Genomic DNA, 12,603 nt, shown 5'->3' on the forward strand with positions numbered 1-12,603 from the left:
TGCACAAAATATTTGCACCGGGGCGACCTTCCTGTTGACATTAAGTGAATCATCCCTAATGCGAACCAAACGGCTTTCTTTATATTCGTGTTTTACTGATTAAAACTTTCAGGTTTCGTTCAGAAGACCATATTTGGGCATCTGATGCCCACGTAAAGAAACAGTGAGCGTATTTACAGCATCGCATGCGCCCACCGCCAATGCAAGGAGACAGAGCCATGGGATGGTCGTGTGTCTTACGGAGTCGCTGATGGTTGTAATCAGACTACATCCTACACCACAGTGGGACTTTGGAAAAGTGATCCATTGAGTAGCGGTGTGAATTAACTATCCGTGCTAATTATGCGAAGGAACGAACGAGAAAGAAGCTACACATACAGCGCTGAACTCACTCCAGACATTTAGTCAAGAAAATGCAAAGAGAAACACTGTGCTCCAACCGCACGTCAAAGATTGAAAAAACAAGAAATATACAGTGCATAGCAAATGCACACTTTACGGGAAACAGAAATTAAAAAAAAAAGGTTACAGCAGGACGGCCTCATAATTAGATGCATGCGCAGTTGCTTGCGCAATGATTCTTTGCCTTTAGACTAAACGTAAGTCCCGAGTTCAGCGCTATGTGTGCCGCTTTTTCCTGGTTCGTCCCATCTTCTGCGCTACAGTTACTTCGGTTATATGTCCGTACCTACTAACATAGCTCACCAGTATTCTCAAGTGTAGCAATCTGCGTGGTATATATAAAACCGACATCCAACAAATGTTACGGCACTTTCGAGAGGCTGTTAATTCCTGCGCAATGTTTGTACTCGCATGCCCATACAAAATAAGAAAAGTGGTCAAACCCGCTTTGTCATAAGTACCGTTTTGAAGTGCTTATTTTTTGCAGCTGCGAGGTTCGCGCCTACATAAGAACTCTGCTCTCACGGATCCAAGTGAACGCCGCTCTATTGAAGGAGTGCTGCGTATATCGTTTGCTTTTCTTTTTTCCATACAAGCAAGTGCAAGAAAGTGTTCATGCAAGCAAAGTCGAGTAGCTTTTTGTGGCCTGATCAATGCAGAAACTGCGCTAAGACAGCAAAAAGAGAATAAATGGCCGGAGGTCAGTCAGCGCTCTGCCTACCTCAGCCGTTTCTTCGCCGAGAAAAAAGAAATGCTGCTTTTTCAGTTCTCGAAGACACACTCTCCTTCGAAACCGGTGCAAGATCTCAAAAATCACCCACCGAATATCACAATTGGAGCGACGTGCCCAACTGGTGCGATAGTACCGAGCTCGGCTCTGTTCACCAGGGACCTGTTCGAAAACACGGAAGCCAACTTCTGTGGCAAAAAAAGAAAAAGATAAGCATTTGCCATTGGGACCGCTGAATACGAGACAAACGCCGAGTACGGTCGCACCGAGAGCGCTTCAAAAGACACGGAACCGACCTTCAAAAGCAAGCGACAATAACCCAAAGGACACTTCTCGTTCAAGTGCAATGCGCGCAACCGGTGCGTCGTCTGCTCAACCTTTTTTCGCATGCAGACGATAACAGCGACCGATTAGGAGGATCACCTCTCCTTGCACGACGTGTAGGTTGTCACGTCCGCCGTTTCTAAAGAAAAGTCACGACTAAAAATTGATAGTACGAAAGGACAAGGTGTCGACATCTGTACTGCAACGCCGAATATAGCTTCCGTTAATTTCTTTCCCGGAGGACTTTTCGAAGTTCCTAGAATTATGCGCCACCCATCTCCGGCGTGCCCAGGTGCGAAATCTATACTCAACCTCTCTACACAACCTACTCGCTATTTATTTCGACGGCATTTATTTGCGCAATATAACATTGATATGAAAAGCCAGAAAGTATATGTCTTATTTTCGGTTAAATAACCTTCGAATCAGGCTATAACAAAAAGAGAAGTAAATAATAATGTCCGCCTTACTTTAAACCTCCCCTGCATACACCACGCAAAAGTATCTCCTGCAGTTTTTAAAACAAGTTTGTAAACCGTCCAAGAAAATCACCTGATTATATATGTCCAGAGAAGACAAAAAGATAACCGAAAGCCGTGCTGAGAGGAGCAGGCTACGGCGATGGCACGGTTGGTGAAACCGTTGATGTACGATAGAAAGCAGAGCGCTTATCACGGGCTTCACACCAAGTGATCTTCCAACATCCATTCTCTTTTTGTCATCTCCCCCTTATTCTTGCGCTTTACCTTCCCTACACTGCGTTTTTGTTTTTTCCTGCCTCGTCTGATGATCCACTACCGATTTTCGCTTTCAGCTTCTACAAACACAAGGGGAGCGAAGGTTCTCTGCGTTTCGTTGTTTCGCTTCACTTATATCCTCATATCATTTAGATAACGATTTCTCGTTTCGCGAAAGCTAGTCCTTTCTTTTCACCCCGTTTCATTTTTTAGTGGTTTCTCATTTCTGGGAGAAAATGATCTCGCGAGGGCGCCTTTCCATCGCTCCATTTATTTCCATACACGGAGTTATTGAAGGTTAGAACAATGGGAGGTTCTGAAGCAGCAAGCCAGCTCGACTGCGCCGCGCAGGGAGCGCATCACTCGCCCTTTGCGGCGAAAATGATAGTGGACACTTTTCCGTCAGCCATATCTCGCGTGGTTCGATCGCAGTTTCTGTAAAACTCGCAAAGACTTTCAGGCAGACAGTAGGCTCCGCCATTTCGAAGTGAAATCGATATTGATTATCCATACTTAAGTAGCACTCAAAGGCCGCTGCAGTTCACTACGCCGCAGCGACAAATATACCGGAAGTACAGCTACACTAAGAACAAACGCATGCGGCAGTAATGAATGGTCACAAAATCAACAAAATATACCGCCCTAAAAGAGCCTATCGGGCTAGTTAGTATAGTTAGTAGTTTGTCTCGGACATAACAACGAGACATAAGACGGACGTGGGGACGATGCGCCACTCACAGCTAAATTAAGACGATCGCACGTTAATATGATCTGACTTAAGAAGCGCAGCGAACGCCCCATAAGCACCAAGACAGGTTTTATTTACGTACCGATGCGGACAAAAGTAAACGGAGCACGCAATTTCCTTCTAAAATTTTTCACGCGTTAATTGTATAACTGAAACTTGCAGTCGTGGTATGTGCGAACCAGTAGTATACTCCAGTACCCTTTCACTTGGACAGATATTATTGTCTTATTTCCAGTGCAGCAGAAGGTGTAATTTTAATTTGAGCGGAAAGCGTGCTCCGTTTACTTATGTCCGCAACTGTACGCACCGCCGATGCGCTAGAAAGCGAGCTAGATAAAAATGTTTGACTTAGGCTATCACTTCCAACTATTCCCACCTGGTAAACGAAAGTACATTTGCTCTCCTGGTGGGCCAAGCTCTTGCATAATCCTTCACGCCTTTGTCTGCACAGTTGCTTGTGTGGTGCCACTAACCCATAGTGAACGCCACTGCAGATGTAAAGAACCAACGACGCAAATGATGCGACCGCGCCCGCACAGTCTTTGAGCGTCCAGTTTTTCAGAGACGTTTACCGCGTTGGCACACCAACCCAGTGTAACAACACCCAGAAACGCACACGTTCACGGAGATGTCACGACTCAAGTTTCACGATCATCGATTCCCCCATCCTTTTCCAATTCACCTGCGTATGCATATACATGTACGTAAGCACAGTATACCCACGACGGGGATCTGCCCGTGCACCCATCGGCGCACGGTAAAAGTTTTCCACTCCTTCGATCAAGAGCAGAGAGGGACCAGCAGTGTGTTCCCGCAAAAGTTCGCAGCACTAGGCGAAAGTCATCGCATCCTCATCTTCTCGCCAGCCCTCCTTCCGCGCGTCCCAGGAATGCGCCCTCCCCACCGCTTATCTCGCGCCTAGTATGGAGGCCCCAGTAGGGAAGCCGTGCCAAACGGACCAACGACGCCAGCGCAAGAACCACGGACATCGCAACGGCAAACACGGCGAACGCGTGTAGTTCCCTCGCTGCTTGTCGCTCCCAGGCATCTCAAAAACTTCCGCTCGACCGCCTCGGGGGACACGCGGCGGCGGTGTTTGACGAGCTCGCGCATGCCACATCAAACGCGGCGCGTGCGCGCGCGCGCTCCCGAGCCCCCCACCGCGGGCACGGAGCGCCGCGAAGCAGGGCAGAGACGTCGCCGGGGCGATGCTGATAAGACCAGCTCGAGAAGTGGTGGCCCCTATAAACAGGTGTGCTCGCGAGCTGCGTAGACCGAATGCTATACCGCGTGCAGTACAAGTAGTAGTAGTAGTAGTAGTAGTAGTAGTAATAGTAGTAGTAGTAGTAGTAGTAGTAGTAGTACAGTACAAGTAGTAGTAGTAGTAGTAGTAGTAGTAGTAGTACAGTACAAGTAGTAGTAGTAATAGTAGTAGTAGTAGTAGTAGTAGTAGTAGTAGTAGTAGTAGTAGTAGTAGTAGTAGTACAGTACAAGTAGTAGTAGTAGTAGTAGTAATAGTAGTAGTAGTAGTAGTAGTAGTAGTAGTAGTAGTACAGTACAAGTAGTAGTAGTAATAGTAGTAGTAGTAGTAGTAGTAGTAGTAGTAGTAGTAGTAGTAGTAGTAGTAGTACAAGTAGTAGTAGTAGTAGTAGTAGTAGTAATAGTAGTAGTAGTAGTAGTAGTAGTAGTAGTAGTAGTAGTAGTAGTAGTAGTAGTAGTAGTACAGTACAAGTAGTAGTAGTAGTAGTAGTAGTAGTAGTAGTAGTAGTAGTACAGTACAAGTAGTAGTAGTAGTAGCTTTTCTCCTTGTTTTAGTTTCCGAGTCGCAAAGGCTGGCTACCTAGACAATTTTGCAGACCAGCTCCAATAAATGCAAAGGGAACGTGCAAAGAGGTCTGGGAACCTATAGTGAAAAGATATACACCTCTCCCTTGTTGACGATCGCCGGCCCTCAAATCGGTGGTAAATATAATTTTCTATTCGATAATTATTTTTACTGGCCTCGTCTGACCACTGTGCCTTGTCACCGTTTCGGTGTCGCGAGAGGGAAAACTCAGACCCGGCCCCTGACAAAGACGACACTTCCGCTGAGACTTCGTTTGCAGCGCGTTTCCTGACATATATATTATCTCCTGAGCCAAAAAAGGTCAAACGTGCGCCTCGTATATATCCCCGGGGTGCTTAGCGCGCTCGGAACTTAAGCGCGTCTAGACGGACCAACGGACAGGCTATCAGGCGGCCATTTTTCGCCGACTATTCCGGGTTTTCCGGTGGCACGAGCCAGTGCAAAAACGCTTGCGCGCGTTACAGGCAATTTCTCTGCGCCGCCTTGCGACAGAAAACAAAAAAATAAACATTCCGCGCCGGGCTGCGACCCGTCTCAAGCGCAAACTTCTGTCCTTGGAATGTGGGTGGAAGAATGCTGCCGAGTCCGTGGCTTTGAGATGTGCACTTCCGGCACATGCTACAAAAAGAAAGAAAGAAAGAAAGAAAGAAAGAAAGAAAGAAAGAAAGAAAGAAAGAAAGAAAGAAAGAAAGAAAGAAAGAAAGAAAGAAAGAAAGAAAGAAAGAAAGAAAGAAAGAAAGAAAGAAAGAAAGAAAGGAGATTGAAGCCGGCTGTCATGAAAGACAAGGCGTCTTAATCTTTCAAAGTGAGCCCAGGCGAGGACTGGCGGGTGGCGTAGGCCACGGCCAAGGCGCCTTTGCTGAGCCTTGTTACTGAGCCGTCTCCGTGCAGACCGCGGGTAGCCGGAGCGCTGCTCAACTCGCCCGCCTAACAGAAGACAAAATGAAGAAAACGAAAGGCACGAAGGCAAAGAAGCCAAAAAAGCTTCTCTAGTCGCACGGCTTCGAAAATACTAGACATTTAGATATGCATGCAATAAAGCAATCTATCTGGCTCACTATACGATATATAGTACAGATATACTATTCCAGCTATCTTACGTCAAACTCGCCAACGCTGAAAATGTCGAGAACAGCTAGAAACTACAGAAGAGCCGAGGATGTCTGTGCCAAGAACTGACTTCGGAGCTTCAACTTGTGCGGCACAGGTTGCCCAGGACTGACACGCGTGCGCACACGAAGAAAGAAAAGAGTGCCAAAGCAGGCTCGTTAAATAACCTCAAGTAATCGAAGTTGAAATACGTAGCCCATTGTCTCGGATTCGTAAGAAATCAACATCAATTAATCATCTTTAGAAGTAGTATAGTATAGTGGTTATTTATTGTATGTACAAAAGGAAAGAAAAGATGTTTGCCAGCCCCGGTATTTGCTATCTTATATCTGAAGCACCTGAACTGGGGCGGCGGAAATAACAAATTTAATATAGTTAGCGCTAGCCAGCGTCGCACCATATCCATTAAGATTTTTTTATTATTCTGCATTGTCGTTGCATTGCTGGTTGGTTTGTGGAGTTTAACGTCCCAAAGCGACTCAGGCTATGAGAGACGCCGTAGTGGAGGACTCCAGAAATTTCGACCACCTGTGGTTCTTTAACATCGCACAGCACACGGGCGCCGTGCTTTTCGCCTCCATCGAAAAGCGACCGCCGAGGCCGGGATTCGATCCCGCGTCCTTGGGAACAGTAGTCGAGCGCCGTAACCACTGCGCCACCCCGGCGTCGTTCTCCCTGATGCGCTCTTGATATTGACTCGCACTACAGGGTTCTCTACCCGAGATTTGGTTCGGTTTCTATTTAGCGTCCCAAAGCGACGCAGGCTATGAGAGACGCCTAGAGGAGGGCTCCGGAAATTTCCACCACATGGGGTTTTTTTAACGTGCACTGACATCACACTGTACGAGGGACCGGGATCCGATCCCAAGGCCTTGGGTTCCCCAGTCGGACGCCGTAACCATGCGCTCAGGCACTGCGGCAGGGCCACCTGAGACTGTGTGTACAGTTCAATTTGGTTTAGGTATAGAACGTCCTCAAGCAACTCATGGCTATGATGGACGCCGCAAGGGAGGTTTTCAGATAATTTGACCACCTGGGGTATTTGCGTTTCACCTCCATCGAAACGCGGCCACCGAGTCCCGGAACGCACCCAGGTCTCCCAGCCCAGTAGTCGAGCGCCCTAATCACCATGGTTACGCGTTCGTTCGCCCGCATCCGGCCCCAAATTGCTTGCGCTGCAGGGGGGACGAAAATGACATTTTCGAAATTCTAATAGCTGATATAGATAATACGTGATACAGGGCTACAAGCCTGTCAAAAGGAGCTTAACAGTGGTATAGTTAAATGTTCACGATTAAATATGTCACCCGTGGTAACAATAGTTCCTGCTACCTCCATGGGGCTGATCGGGGGCACACAGGAAGATCGCGCGGAGTGCGCGTGGAATCGCCTGTCGCCGCTTTGCTTGGCTTCAGCTGCTGTTTCTGCCTCTTGTGCCTGAACGCCTCGCCCCGGCCCTTGACTTCTCGACTGCCGTCTCAGGTCGCCGAAAGTACCTGTGATAATATTATTTGACCAGTCTGCAGGCTACTCCGTCTTACCCGCATTCTTTGGTACTGCACCGCTGATAATGCTATGCCGAAGAAAGCTCTATTATAATAAAACAGTATTTTTTTTTAATTGCTGACAGCCTTTATGAAATACCCTAAATAGTATTTTGCACACCACTCTCTTAAGTTCGTTTTTCATGCGCTTTTTACGTTGAACTTTTCACCTTTACCGTTTGTGGGTCAAACACTTCGAAATGAAGCCACGTCTCTTACCTCGTGCTTTCCCCCTTATTTCGCGCCTCGCATTTTACCTTGCTTACCCTTTGTAACAACGCTCTCTCCTCAACAAAGCCTTATCTTGGTCCACTAAGACATTGTGAATCGATCGTTCAAAGAATGTACGCAATCTGAAGCTTGCCTTGCTACGCCACTAGCAAGGAGATGTGGTGCGGGGTGAGTGAAACGATTCCGCTGTTGCTCTGCATTCCGCGAGTGCATGACGCGCCACCGGGAGGAAGAGGCATCCAGGTGAAAGCGTGGCGGCGGTAGCACTGCAGGTAGGCTGCAGCTCAGTCCTGCCTTCCTCCGTGCTTTCACGAGATGACGGGCTGACGCGCCGCCTCCGCGGCAGGACGTCGCGCTATTCCGGGCTCGTAACGGTGCGCGACATGCCAAGGGATTCCGCGCGATGCGCGCGCTGACGATTCGCACTTGCGCGTAGTTGCACACTCACGACTACGACGTCACCGTTGAACGCCAGGCGGCAGCCGGTTTTCTGTTTTCTGCTTGAGATGTGCCTTTGGAACAATGTCGCGCAGCGCCGAGGGACCAGTGTGAAGCAGTGCGGTTTGCCAATCCACGGCCGGACTTGAGCGGCGGAAATGAGATTTTGCGCGCGTGCTATCGGAAGCACACGCTCACTGGACGCATGTTTTTGGAAAGCGACGTGTTGTATTAGTTCCTCAAGACTAAGTCGTGCGATATTGTTGCCAGCGGATGGAGCATACTTGTTTTCTCATACCTTGACACATTTCAGGCCGCTCGATTACGCGACGGCGCCGACGGAAATCCGCATTCGCGTTCTGTAAACTTTTTTCTGTCGGTAGCGCAATACCTCAGGCACGGTAGATATCACTGTGCTTTAGACTATTATAACCATAAGTACTCTGCGGTGTGCTGGCGGCTGTTCGCAATATGTTTGATAAGGGCGCCTAGATTAAAACAGTCACGTGGGCGGCAGAGAAAAAACAAAACACTAGTTGGTTGGTTTGGTTGGTTTATAGGGTGAAAAAACGTCCCAAAGCGGCTCAGGCTGTGATGGGTGCCGTAAATTTCGGCTCTCTGGGGTTCTTTAATGTGCACCGAAATCACAGTAAAATCACACGCGCCCTGATTTGCTGATACTGCGATCAATCCATCATACTTTTCGCCGTACTCTGTCTATATATACAAGCACAGCAAACCTACGAAATCTTACAAACCCGATAGAGCCCAATCTGTATACTTAAGAAGCTTGCATGCGCCCGCCAGGCGCCTCCAGCGGCGGCGCTGAATGCCGGCGACTAGTTTGAGTGCCGAGTGAAATAACTCCGTGCAATAGCAGACGATTTTTAGTGGCTATGCCAATCTGCCTGTCGTTTCTTATAGAACAGGTCGCCCGCCTGTCTTTAGGCAAGTTTTTTTTTTTCTTTTTTTTTTTTTTCAAGAAAGGAACTTCGCTATTAAGCTTTACGAATCCGGTCACGTTCACGGTGTAAAGGAACGTTTGACGGGAGCGAAGTGCCGCCCGGTGTATCATGCAGACGTGCGTCTCTGCGCTCTTGAAATCAGTCAAATTACCAGGAAGGATTGTTAGTTTGTTCGCCTTAGACAGGTTTTAAACAGCTGTCACCGACGAAACGCCTGGCCAAAGCAACGAGCAGTTGCAAGGTAGGCGAAAAGCAGTCACCCTCAAGCATGAAGGCTATATCGACTCCATTCAAACTCTGGATCGTTCGCGAATACCTCCAAGTTAAGTTCTTCGTAAGTTTGATTAGCAGCCAAAAGGTATCGTTCCTATATGACACTGAATTTTTCGGTTTGGTTGACGGCCCAGGGCTATGCGAGTTGCCGTAGAGGAGGCCTCGGGAAATCTTGACCACCTGGGGTTATTTATCGTGCACTGACATCGCACAGCACACCAGCAGCACAGCGCACAGCACTGATTCTTTTTTTTTTTTTTTTGAAAGTAACAAAACACGCATGTGCCTTAACAGTCAAGTCCAGAAGGTCGCCGGGTGGCTCGTAAAGGAAAGATGTCGAAAAGGTCGCCTTCAAAATCGACAGCATGCCTATATGGGTTAATACAAATTCAAAAATAAAGTACAAATCCAGACTGCGAGGTAAACCGGTTTCAAGGGTGGTTTCGCCGGAGCTTCGACCCCCGTGCGCTGTGATAGACCTTTGCACTTCACGCTAGTTAAACAGGAACCTGTCTCATTTCGTTTTCAAAAACTCACGCGAGTGTTGCATGTATGGGAGTGAGACCTTTTGCTTGGAAAGCAAGTCTTTAAAAAAGAATTCCTGAGAAATTTTCGCAAATCGCCAATTGTTTGTTTTTTCGCCACGTTATAACGCAAGAATTGGAAGAGAAAAAAAGCGAGGACCTCTGTCGCAATTAATTTACCCATAACAGTGGCGGCGAACGCCTTATTCCAACGTCGGGTCGGGAAATTCCGTTAATGCTAATGCAGCCAGCAGCGCAACGCAGATATTTTTTTGTATTTTTTCCCAGTTTCACAAATGCCCGAAATAATATTACCACCCTACCATAAAAGACTACTCTGCTTATACATATACACTTATTCGGAGAATTCGCGACCCAGTCTCACAATGGACGCGAGCGCAGAAGTGGCGCGAACGCATTTTAATCATAACACAATTTAACAGCAAACTCTCCAGCGTATATGAGAGCTGCGAGTGTGCCGAGACGAGCGAAAAACCCAGACTGGTCACAGGTGTCATGATGACAGCCCATAACTCATCATAAACGTGACGTCAAGTGTGAAATGAAAGTGTCTAAGACATATGACACGTAATGCGAATTATAGATCGCCGCACGTATCAAATGATTTAACTTTAAAAATGATTGATTTCGCTTGCAGAAAAACGTCAGGTTTTCGTCGCTGTTCAAACCCATAATCTTTGGTCTGCGAGTCAGAGACAAGGTCGCACAGGATGGCACGCCTTGGGAACCAGCGGGGTCTATATGCATGTCGTGCGGTCTTTCATGCAAAAACCGAATGAAAAAAAAAAATGATAAAAACATTTGCATGGCTTACGTCTATAAGCATGTCGTGCGGTCTTTCATGCAAAGCGATGATTTACAGCCATATGCAAATGAGAGTGTGCGTTATTACATGGTATCAGGGCCTGCTATCGCGTCACATTCTTGAGGTGCAGCTTAAAATTTCATCTTTTTTATCTACTGTGGGCATCGGAACTGGGGGTAAGGTGATACGAAAAGCAATTCGCACGCAATGCCCATGCTCACACAAACTGGTGATGCCGAAGTTGTGCTCGGCGGCTTGACAAGATTAGTGCCTGAAAAATTTTGGGCATCTAAACTCCTATTTTCGAATTACCTGTCAGCCCTGCACAACCCTGACGGAGGAAGATGAAGAAAGAAAAGAAGAATGCGGGCAAGTGGTGCAAAATTTTGTTTAACACAATTATTTCCTATCAGCCAAGTACATGAATAATTGACTCCATACGTTCTGCTGAACCACAAGAACAAGAAGCCGAGATCGGTCCAAGCAATAGAGAGTCCTACCTTTTTTTTTCTTTTTTTCTCGTTTTATTTTCTTTCTTTCTTTCTTTTCTTTTTTTTTTTTTTTTTTTTTTTGCAATAGCCTGATAGCTGGTTTGTTGTTATCTAAATTACTTGTGACAAACACGATGTCGGCACCGCCTTGCGGACACATGTCATCATTAGCTGAGGTGAACAAAACTATAGCTACACCAATAGAAAAAACAGGCAGAACACTCGGAAAGAAAGAAAACAAGAACAATTAAAGAAAAACTATCGGAGCTTGTGTCAATGGTGTGGCAAATCTCCCAAGGACAAGAGGCGTTCTAAGCGCAACGCGCAGAAGCCCATATGAGACACTTAAGCACCGATCGACAACCTCCGCATTTAAAGTGTCCCTGCTTACCAGTCTTTTTCTTTTTTTTTTTTTCCTCCCTTAAGTTTCCTCCTTACAGCTCCATCGCGATCACACCACCCGCTACGGCGACGACGGAGCAAAAGACAGCAAGATTAGGTCTGTCCACATCTCGCCGGCAGCCATCGCCGTCGTGGATTTTCCGGCGTTCGTAAAAGTACCATTATTAGCGAAAACTTAGGCAACGCGCAAATGGAGCGGCAACGCGGGAGAGCCTTCGGCGGTAATAGAAAACGCGCGGCGCTGTGCCTTTGATGACGTCATGAACCACCGGTGAAAATCTCCAGCCGCGCAAAAGCCTGCGCAAGGATATCTAAATATTCCCAGGAAAATAACTAGGATGTTTAGTGCATATTATACGTCGGCAAAAGAATTGCAGAGGTTTTGTAAGTCCACGTTACTCAAGCTCTCGCTAGATTTTCCCCATTTAGCTCCATGCGGGCCTTGTGCAATTGGGATGGTGAGACGCGTACGCTTGTAGAGTGAACAAGATAATTACCGCGAGCTACACAAAGGACTGTTCACTAGACGCATTCAGCTCGAAATGTTCATATGATATCTGCGATCGGATATACGTATAGAGAGCAGGCATATTGCAACATCAAAAAATACCGAATGATTCTTACACGGATCATAAAAGGAAACATATACAAACTAAGAAAAAAAAATTGATATCGCGGTCACAATTTTTCCACTGTGTACTAGGGGATGATTGGTGAGGCTTCCTTTATAAAGAACTCAGAAGCTGGTCTTCCCTAACGACCCAGTTTTCTGCAGCTTACACCATTTTACCGACTTCAGCTATAGACCGGGCCTTGTTAAAGAGTTGCGATTAACTAAATATCTCTCCATCTCCTATGAGCCTATATACAAAGTAACACAGGCTAGTAAAGCAAGAAAAATAGGAAACCACTGCTTCAAAACAGCAAATAAAGCACATGAAAAAAAAATCTGTGCAACAGCCCAACTTGTGATATACACTGCCAGCAAACAATGTAAGGTCACAACCAGCAT

At 46.8% G+C, this 12,603-nt stretch overlaps 1 protein-coding gene across 1 annotated transcript in view; it reads right to left on the reverse strand.

Moving 5' to 3' along the window:
• LOC146197451 (uncharacterized) overlaps positions 1-12,603 on the reverse strand; it is a 180,909-nt gene that overhangs the window by 145,780 nt on the left and 22,526 nt on the right. The gene's annotated exons all lie outside the window — the stretch shown is intronic.

This window comes from Amblyomma maculatum, chromosome 3 (assembly GCF_055883805.1).
Source record: "Amblyomma maculatum isolate TAMU_Amacu chromosome 3, ASM5588380v1, whole genome shotgun sequence".
Lineage (NCBI taxonomy): Eukaryota > Metazoa > Arthropoda > Arachnida > Ixodida > Ixodidae > Amblyomma > Amblyomma maculatum.